Genomic DNA, 11,709 nt, shown 5'->3' on the forward strand with positions numbered 1-11,709 from the left:
AGTCCTTTTCAGGTACTTCAGGATATTCTTGACCGCTGTCCAGTGTTCCTTGCCGGGATTACTTTGGTACCTTCCTACCAAACTTACGGCAAGGTTTACATCAGGTCTGGTACACAGCATGGCATACATAATAGAACCTATGGTTGAGGCATAGGGGATGACACTCATCTCTTCTATATCTTCTGCCGTGGTCGGACATTGAGCCGAGCTCAATTTCACACCTTGCAACACAGGCAAGAACCCCTTCTTAGACTGATCCATATTGAACTTCTTCAATATCTTATCAAGGTATGTGCTTTGCAAAAGACCTATGAGGCGTCTTGATCTGTCTCTATAGATCTTGATGCCTAATATATAAGCAGCTTCTCCAAGGTCCTTCATTGAAAAACTCTTATTCAAGTAGGCCTTAATGTTGTCCAAGAGTTCTATATCATTTCCCATCAAAAGTATGTCATCTACATATAATATGAGAAATGCTACAGAGCTCCCACTCACTTTCTTGTAAACATAGGCTTCTCCATAAGTCTGCGTAAACCCAAACGCTTTGATCATCTCATCAAAGCGAATGTTCCAACTCCGAGATGCTTGCACCAGCCCATAAATCGAGTGTTGGAGCTTGCACACCTTGTCAGCATTCTTAGGATCGACAAAACCTTCCGGCTGCATCATATACAATTCTTCCTTAAGGAAACCATTAAGGAATGCCGTTTTGATGTCCATTTGCCATATTTCATAATCATAGAATGCGGCAATCGCTAACATGATTCGGACGGACTTCAGCTTCGCTACCGGTGAGAAAGTCTCATCGTAGTCAACCCCTTGAACTTGTCGATAACCCTTAGCGACAAGCCGAGCTTTATAGATGGTCACATTACCATCCGTGTCTGTCTTCTTCTTAAAGATCCATTTATTTTCTATGGCTCGCCGCTCAACGGGCAAGTCAGTCAAAGTCCATACTTCGTTTTCATACATGAATCCTATCTCGGATTTCATGGCTTCTAGCCATTTGTCGGAATCTGGGCCCGCCATCACTTCTTCATAGTTCGAAGGTTCACCGTTGTCTAACAACATGATATCCAAGACAGGGTTGCCGTACCACTCTGGTGCGGAACGTGGCCTTGTGGACCTTCGAATTTCAGTAGGAGCTTGATCAGAAGTATCTTGATCATCATCATTAACTTCCTCTCTAGTCGATGCAGGCACCTCAGGAACATTTTCTTGAGTTGCGCCATTTTCCGGTTCAAGAGGTAATACTTCATCAAGTTCCACTTTCCTCCCACTTACTTCTTTCGAGAGAAACTCTTTCTCTAGAAAGGACCCATTCTTGGCAACAAAGATCTTGCCTTCGGATCTGAGGTAGAAGGTATACCCAATAGTTTCTTTAGGGTATCCTATGAAGACGCATTTTTCCGACTTGGGTTCGAGCTTTTCAGGTTGAAGTTTCCTGACATAAGCATCGCATCCCCAAACTTTTAGAAACGACAGCTTAGGTTTCTTCCCAAACCATAATTCAAACGGTGTCGTCTCAACGGATTTCGACGGAGCCCTATTTAAAGTGAATGCGGCAGTCTCTAAAGCATACCCCCAAAAAGATAGCGGTAAATCAGCAAGAGACATCATAGATCGCACCATATCTAATAGAGTGCGATTACGACGTTCGGACACACCATTACGCTGAGGTGTTCTAGGCGGCGTGAGCTGTGAAACTATTCCACATTTTCTTAAGTGTGTGCCAAACTCGTGACTCAAGTATTCTCCTCCACGATCTGATCGTAGGAACTTGATTTTTCTGTCATGTTAATTCTCAACCTCACTCTGAAATTCCTTGAACTTTTCAAAGGTCTCAGACTTGTGTTTCATTAAGTAGACATACCCATATCTACTCAAGTCATCAGTGAGGGTGAGAACATAACGATAGCCACCGCGAGCCTCAACACTCATTGGACCGCACACATCAGTATGTATGATTTCCAATAAGTTGGTCGCTCGCTCCATTGTTCCTGAGAACGGAGTCTTGGTCATTTTACCCATGAGGCATGGTTCGCACGTGTCAAATGATTCATAATCAAGAGACTCTAAAAGTCCATCAGCATGGATCTTCTTCATGCGTTTGACACCTATGTGACCAAGGCGGCAGTGCCACAAGTATGTGGGACTATCATTATCAATCTTACATCTTTTGGTACTCACACTATGAATATGTGTAGCATTACGCTCGAGATTCATTAAGAATAAACCATTTACCATCGGAGCATGACCATAAAACATATCTCTCATATAAATAGAACAACCATTATTCTCGGATTTAAATGAGTAGCCATCTCGTATTAAACAAGATCCTGATACAATGTTCATGCTCAAACTTGGCACTAAATAACAATTATTGAGGTTCAAAACTAATCCCATAGGTAAATGTAGAGGTAGCGTGCCGACGGCGATCACATCGACCTTGGAACCATTCCCGACGCGCATCGTCACCTCGTCCTTCGCCAGTCTCCGCTTATTCCGCAGCTCCTGCTTTGAGTTACAAATGTGAGCAACTGCACCGGTATCAAATACCCAGGAGCTACTACGAGTACTGGTAAGGTACACATCAATTACATGTATATCACATATACCTTTCGTTTTGCCGGCCTTCTTGTCCGCTAAGTATTTGGGGCAGTTCCGCTTCCAGTGACCACTTTCCTTGCAATAAAAGCACTCAGTCTCGGGCTTGGGTCCATTCTTTGGCTTCTTCCTGGGAGCTTGCTTGCCGGGCACGACAACTCCCTTGCCGTCTTTCTTGAAGGTTTTCTTACCCTTGCCTTTCTTGAACTTAGTGGTTTTATTCACCATCAACACTTGATGTTCCTTTTTGACTTCCACCTCTGCTAATTTCAGCATTGCAAATACTTCAGGAATGGTCTTTCCCATCCCCTGCATATTGAAGTTCATCACAAAGCTCTTGTAGCTCGGTGGAAGCGACTGGAGGATTCTGTCAATGACCGCGTCATCCGGGAGATTAACTCCCAGATGAGTCAAGCGGTTATGTAACCCAGACATAGTGAGTATGTGCTCACTGACAGAACTGTTTTCCTCCATCTTACAGCTGAAGAATTTGTCAGAGACTTCATATCTCTCGACCCGGGCATGAGCTTGGAAAACCATTTTCAGCTCTTCGAACATCTCATATGCTCCGTGTCTCTCAAAACGTTTTTGGAGCCCCGGCTCTAAGCTGTAAATCATGCGGCACTGAACAAGGGAGTAGTCATCGGTACGTGCCTGCCAAGCGTTCATAACGTCTTGTTCTGCAGGGAGAACAAGTGCGTCACCTAGCGGTGCTTGTAGGACATAATCTTTCTTGGCAGCTATGAGGATGATCCTCAGGTTCCGGACCTAGTCCGTGTAGTTGCTGCCATCGTCTTTCAGCTTGGTTTTCTCTAGGAACGCGTTGAAGTTGAGGACTACGTTGGCCATTTGATCTACAAGACATATTGTAAATATTTTAGACTAAGTTCATGATAATTAAGTTCATCTAATCAAATTATAATGAACACCCACTTAGATAGACATCCCTCCAGTCATCTAAGTATAACATGATCCAAGTTAACTAGGCCGTGTCCGATCATCACGTGAGACGGACTAGTCAACGTCGGTGAACATCTTCATGTTGATCGTATCTTCTATACGACTCATGCTCGACCTTTCGGTCTTCTGTGTTCCGAGGCCATGTCTGTACATGCTAGGCTCGTCAAGTCAACCTAAGTGTTTTGCATGTGTAAATCTGTCTTACACCCGTTGTATGTGAACGTTCGAATCTATCACACCCGATCATCACGTGGTGCTTCGAAACAACGAACTGTCGCAACGGTGCACAGTTAGGGGGAACACTTTCTTGAAATTATTATGAGGGATCATCTTATTTACTATCGTCGTTCTAAGCAAACAAGATGCAAAAACATGATAAACATCACATGCAATCAAATAATAATAGTGACATGATATGGCCAATATCACATAGCTCCTTTGATCTCCATCTTGGGGCTCCATGATCATCTTGTCACCGGCATGACACCATGATCTCCATCATCATGATCTCCATCATTGTGTCTCCATGAAGTTCCTCGCCAACTATTACTTCTACTACTATGGCTAACGTGTTTAGCAATAAATTAAAGTAATTTACATGGCGTTTCTCAATGACACGCAGGTCATACAAAAAATAAAGACAACTCCTATGGCTCCTGCCGGTTGTCATACTCATCGACATGCAAGTCGTGATTCCTATTACAATAGCATGAACATCTCATACATCACATATATATCATTCATCATTCATCACAACTTTGGCCATATCATATCACAAAGCACTTGCTGCAAAAACAAGTTAGACGTCCTCTAATTGTTGTTGCAAGTTTTACGTGGCTGAAGTAGGGTTCTAGCAAGAGCGTTTTCTTACCTACGTGAAAGCCACAACGTGATTTGTCAACTTCTATTTACCCTTAATAAGGACCCTTTTCATCAAATCCGCTCCAACTAAAGTGGGAGAGACAGACACCCGCCAGCCACCTTATGCAACTAGTGCATGTTTGTCGGTGGAACCGGTCTCACGTAAGCGTACGTGTAAGGTTGGTCCGGGCCGCTTCATCCCACAATACCGTTGAAGCAAGATAAGACTAGTAGCGGCAAGAAAGTTGACAACATCAACGCCCACAACAAATTGTGTTCTACTCGTGCAAGAGAACTACGCATAGACCTAGCTCATGATGCCACTATAGGGGAACGTTGCAGAAAACAAAAATTTTCCTACGGTTTCACCAAGATCCATATAGGAGTTCATCTAGCAACGAATGATTGGATTGCATCTACATACCTTTGCAGATCAAGCGCGGAAGCGTTCAAAGAACGGGGATGAGGAAGGCGTACTCGACGTGATCCAAATCACCGGAGATCCTAGCGCCGAACGGACGGCACCTCCGCATTCAACACACGTACGGTCAGCGTAACGTCTCCTTCTTCTTGATCCAGCAAGGGGAAAGGAGAGGTTGAGGGAGATGGCTCCAACAGCAGCACGACGGCGTGGTGTTGATGGAGCTGCAGTACTCCGGCAGGGCTTCGCCAAGCACTATGGAGGAGGAGGAGGATGTGTTGGAGAGGGAGAGGGAGGCACCAAAGGCCAGGGTCAGAAGTCCTCCATCTCCCCACTATATATAGGAGGGCCAAGGGGGGGGCGCCAGCCCTAGGAGATCTAATCTCCTAGGGGGTGCGGCCAAGGGGAGGAATCCCTCCTCCCCATGGCACCTAGGAGGTGCCTTCCCCTCCTAGGACTCTTCCTTTAGGGTTTCCCCCACCCTAGGCGCATGGGCCTCTTGGGGCTGGTGCCCTTGGCCCATGTAGGCCAAGGCGCACCCCCTACAGCCCATATGGCCCCCCGGGACAGGTGGCCCCACCCGGTGGACCCCCGGGACCCTTCCGGTGGTCCCGGTACAATACCGGTGACCCCGAAACTTGTCCCGATGCCCGAAATAGCACTTCCTATATATGATTCTTTACCTCCGGACCATTCCGGAACTCCTCGTGATGTCCGGGATCTCATCCGGGACTCCGAACAACATTTGGGTTACTGCATATACATATCCCTACAACCCTAGCGTCACTGAACCTTAAGTGTGTAGACCCTACGGGTTCGGGAGACATGTAGACATGACCGAGACGACTCTCTGGTCAATAACCAACAGCGGGATCTGGATACCCATGTTGGCTCCCACATGCTCCTCGATGATCTCATCGGATGAACCACGATGTCGAGGATTCAAGCAACCCCGTATACAATTCCCTTTGTCAATCGGTATGTTACTTGCCCGAGATTCGATCGTCGGTATCCCAATACCTCGTTCAATCTCGTTACCGGCAAGTCACTTTACTCGTACTGTAATGCATGATCCCGTGACCAGACACTTGGTCACTTTGAGCTCATTATGATGATGCATTACCGAGTGGGCCCAGTGATACCTCTCCGTCATCCGGAGTGACAAATCCCAGTCTTGATCCATGTCAACCCAACAGACACTTTCGGAGATACCCGTAGTATACCTTTATAGTCACCCAGTTACGTTGTGACGTTTGGTATACCCAAAGCACTCCTACGGTATCCGGGAGTTACACGATCTCATGGTCTAAGGAAAAGATACTTGACATTGGAAAACTCTAGCAAACGAACTATACGATCTTGTGCTATGTTTAGGATTGGGTCTTGTCCATCACATCATTCTCCTAATGATGTGATCTCGTTATCAATGACATCCAATGTCCATAGTCAGGAAACCATGACTATATGTTGATCAACGAGCTAGTCAACTAGAGGCTTACTAGGGACATGTTGGTGTCTATTATTCACACATGTATTATGATTTCCGGATAACACAATTATAGCATGAATAAAGACAATTATCATGAACAAGGAAATATAATAATAATGCTTTTATTATTGCCTCTAGGGCATATTTCCAACATCACCGTATGTGCATGCTACGGGAATCACAAACTTTAACACAAGCATTTCTCAAATTCACAACTACTCAACTAGCATGACTCTAATATCACCATCCTCATATCTCAAAACAATTATCAAGCATCAATTTCTTCTTAGTATTCAACACACTCATACGAAAGTTTTATTATTAATCTTGCATACCAAGCATATTAGGATTTTAAGAAAATTACCATGCTATTAAGACTCTCAAAATAATCTAAGTGAAGCATGAGAGATCAATAGTTTCTATAAAAAAAAATCCACCACCGTGCTCTAAAAGATATAAGTGAAGCACTAGAGCAAAACTATAAAGCTCAAAAGATATAAGTGAAGTACATAGAGTATTCTATCAAATTCCAAATCATGTATGGCTCTCTCAAAAGGTGTGTACAGCAAGGATGATTGTGGTAAAATAATAAGTAAAGACTCAAATCATAAAATACGCTCCAAGCAAAACACACATCATGTGGTGAATAAAAATATAGCTCCAAGTAAAGTTACCGATAGAAGTAGAGGAAAGAGGGGATGCCTTCCGGGGCATCCCCAAGCTTTGGCTTTTAGGTGTCCTTAGATTATCTTTGGGGTGCCATGGTCATACCCAAGATTAGGCTCTTGCCACTCCTTGTTCCATAATCCATCAAATCTTCACCCAAAACTTGAAAACTTCACAACACAAAACTTAAGGTAGAAAACTCGTGAGCTCCGTTAGCGAAAGAAAACAAAAGACCACTTTAAGGTACTGTAATGAACTAATTATTTATTTATATTGGTGTTAAACCTACTGTATTCCAACTTCGCTATGGATTATAAACTATTTTACTAGCCATAGATTCATCAAAATAAGCAAACAACACACGAAAAACAAAATCTGTCAAAACCAGAAAAGTCTGTAGTAATCTGTAGCTAGCGCAAGATCTGGAACCCCAAAAATTCTAAAATAACTTGCTGGACGTGAGTAATTTATCTATTAATCATATGCAAAAATAATTAACTAAATAGCACTTTCCAAATAAAAATGACAGCAGTTCTCGTGAGCGCTAAAGTTTCTGTTTTTTACAGCAAGTTCAACAAGACTTTCCCCAAGTCTTCCGAACGGTTCTAGTTGGCACAAACACTAATTAAACACAAAAAACACAACCAAAACAGAGGCTAGATAATTTATTTATTACTAAACATGAGAAAAAAGCAAGGAATAAAAATAAAATTGGGTTGCCTCCCAACAAGCGCTATCATTTAACGCCCCTAGCTAGGCATAACAAGCAAGAATGGATCTAGGTATTGCCATCTTTGGTAGGCAATCCATAAGTGGCTCTCATGATAGATTAATATGGTAATTTTATTTTCTTTCTAGGGAAGTGTTCCATGCCCTTTTTAATGGAAATTGAAATCTAATATTCCCTTCCTTCATATCAATAATTGCACCAACCGTTCTAAGGAAAGGTCTACCAAAAATAATAGGGCAAGAAGGATTGCAATCTATATCAAGAACGATAAAATCTACAGGCACATAATTCCTATTAGCAACAATCAGAACATCATTAATTCTTCCCATAGGTTTCTTAATAGTGAAATCCGCAAGATGCAAGTTCAGAGAGCAATCATCAAAATCACGGAAATCTAGTAAATCACACAAAGTTTTGGGAATAGTAGAGACACTAGCACCCAAATCACACAAAGCATAAATCTCATAATTTTTAATTTTAATTTTAATAGTTGGTTCCCACTCATCATAAAGTTTTCTAGGGATAGAAACTTCCATTTCAAGTTTTTCTTCATAAGATTGCATCAAGGCATCAATGATATGTTTAGTAAACGCTTTATTTTGACTATAAGCGTGAGGAGAATTTAGCACGGATTGCAACAAGGAAATACAATCAAGCAAAGAGCAATTTTCATAGTTAAATTCCTTGAAATACATAATAGTGGGTTTAGCAACATCTAGGGTTTTAATTTCTTCAATCCCACTTTTATCAAATTTAGCATCAAGATCAACAAATTCCGAATTCTTAGAACGCCTTCTAGGTAAAGGTGGATCATATTCGGTCCCATCATTATCAAGATTCATATTGCAAAACAAAGATTTAATAGGGGACACATCAATAACTTTTAGATCTTCATCATTATTTTCATAGGAACTAGAAGAACACGCTTTTATAAAGGCATCTTTCTTAGCACGCATCCTAGCGGTTCTTTCTTTGCACTCGTCAATGGAAATTCTCATGGATTTGAGAGACTCATTGATATCATGCTTAGGTGGAATAGATCTAAGTTTCAAAGAATCAACATCAAGAGCAATTCTATCAACGTTCCTAGCCAAATCATCAATCTTAAGTAATTTTTCTTCGATCATAGCATTAAAATTCTTTTGCGAAGAAATAAATTCTTTAATATTAGATTCAAAATCAGAGGGCATATTATTATAATTTCCATAAGAATTGTTGTAGGAATTACCATAATTATTAGAGGTATTACTAGGGTAAGGCCTAGGATTGAAATTTCCTCTATACACGTTGTTACCAAAATTGTTCCTACCAACAAAATTCACATCCATTGATTAATTATTATTCTCAACCAAAGTAGACAAGGGCACATCATTAGGATCAGAAGAAACACTCTAGTTAGCAAATAATTTCATAAGCTCATTGTGTTGGAAATGATTCCAAGGTTGATATGATCACCATCGCACACTCCCTCTACCTTCGGGATTAGTGTTGAACCTAAACAAATGTTATTTGGTGTTAGCGTTGAGCATGAACATGATTAGATCGTGTTTATTGCAATACGTTTATTCATTTAAGTCGGAGAATAATTGTTGTTCTGTTTACATGAATAAAACCTTCTATGGTCATACAACCAATGTGAATGGTTTATTGAATCTCGATTGTAGTGATACACATATTCATAATATTGATGCCAAAAGATGCAAAGTTGATAATGATAGTGCAATATACTTGTAGCACTGCCGTTTAGGTCATATTGGTGTAAAGCGCATGAAGAAACTCCATGCAGATGGACTTTTTGAATCACTTGATTATGAATCATTTGATACTTGCGAACCATGCATCATAGGCAAGATGACTAAAAATCCATTCTTCGGAACAATGGAGCGAGCTAATGACTTATTGGAAATAATACATACCGATGTATGCGGTCCGATGAGTGTTGAAGCATGCAGCAAGTATCATTATTTTCTCACCTTCACAGATGATTTGAGTGTGTATGGATATATCTACTTGATGAAACACAAGTCTGAAACGTTTGAAAAGTTCAAAGAATTTTAGAGTGAATTAGAGAATCATCGTAACAAGAAAATAAAGTTTCTACGATCTGATCGTGGAGGCAAATATTTGAGTTACGAGTTTGGCCTTCATATAAAACAATGTCGAATAGTTTCACAACTCACGCCACCTGGAACACCACAGCGTAATGGTGTGTCCGAACGTTGTAACCATACTTTATTAAATATGGTGTGTTCTATGATGTCTCTTACCAATTTGCCACTATCGTTTTGGGGTTATGCATTAGAGACATCCGCATTCACATAGGGCACCGTCTAAATCCGTTGAGATGACATTGTATGAACTATTGTTTGGCAAGAAACCTAAACTGTCATTTCTTAAAAGCTTGGGGAAGCAATGCTTATGTCAAAAGGTTTCAGCCTAATAAGCTCGAACTCAAAGCGGAGAAGTGTGTCTTCATAGGATACCCTAAGGAAACAATTGGGTACACCTTCTACCACAGATCCGAAGGCAAGATCTTTGTTGCCAAGAATGGAACATTTCTAGAGGAGTTTCTCTCGAAAAAAGTGAGTGGGAGGAAAGTATTACTTGATGAGGTAATCGTACCTTCTCTCGAATTGAAAAGTAGCACAACAGAGAAATCCGTTCCCGTGATGCCTACACCAACTAGAGAGGAAGCAAATGATAATGATCATCAAACTTCAGATCAAGTTGCTACTGAACCTCGTAGGTTAACCAGAGCACGATCCGCACCAGGGTGGTACGGTAATCCTGTTCTGGAAGTCATGTTATTAGACCAAGGTGAACCTACGAACTATGAAGAAGCTATGATGAGCCCAGATTCCGACAGATGGCTTGAGGCCATCAAATCCGAGATAGGATCCATGTATGAGAACAAAGTATGGACTTTGGTGGACTTGCCCGATGATCGGCAAGCCATAGAGAATAAATGGATCTTCAAGAAGAAGACTCACGCTGATGGTATGTTAATGTCTACAAAGCTCGACTTGTCGCGAAAGGTTTTCGATAAGTTCAAGGGTTTGGCTACGATGAGACCTTCTCACCCGTAGCGATGCTTAAGTCATTCTGAATCATGTTAGCAAATGCCACATTTTATAATTATGAAATTTGGCAAATGGACGTCAAAATTGCATTTCTTAATGAATTTCTTAAAGAAGAGTTGTATATGATGCAACCAGAAGATTTTGTCAATCCTAAAGGTTCTAACAAAGTGTTTATTGTCTCCATGGTACAGGAGGTCAGCTGACAACCCAAGCTCTCCAAGTCCCAACAACCATATCTTCTGCTGCACACAGGAGGTTGTCCTGCGGGTTGATTAGAACGAAGTGTAGGGGGTATTTGCAAAAAAGCATGCGCTGACCGGATTGGGCCCGAGCACTCCAGTTGTCGAGCTCTGATTGGTTCAGGACCAAAGTTACACATTGGGTGTAAGCTATAGGACTGATTAGGATCATTTTGCAAGTTTTAGGACCAAATCATCACATCCTATCCTAAGCAAGTTTTAGGACCCCCAGTGCTTTTAACTCGTTTTAACCCAAACGGACGCGCGGAACGTAATGTGTTTTAACCCAAACGAACGCGCGGAACAGAATGCGTCGGCACCTTGGAGTTGCCCTTGTACTGTGTGGTAGAGTCTATTTTGTCTCGCACCTTAGCGTGGAAATGAACAAAACTGGCCCTTTTTCGAAAGTTCAACATAAAATGGCCTCATTCTGAAAATATTTCACAAAGTGGCCCTTTTGCATGACGCCCGGGCCTATGGCGTTATGCTAGATAGCATGACGCCCTGGACTAGGGCGTCATGCTATTTGGCATGACACCATAGCCCGGGGCGCCATGCTACATGTCACAACCATGACGCCTTAGGCCGGGGCGTCATGCTCTTTAGCACGACACCCTAGCCCCGGACGTCATGCAAAAGAGGGCCATTTTGTGAAA

The sequence above is a fragment of the Triticum urartu genome, chromosome 3, assembly GCF_003073215.2.
Source record: "Triticum urartu cultivar G1812 chromosome 3, Tu2.1, whole genome shotgun sequence".
Classification (NCBI taxonomy): domain Eukaryota; kingdom Viridiplantae; phylum Streptophyta; class Magnoliopsida; order Poales; family Poaceae; genus Triticum; species Triticum urartu.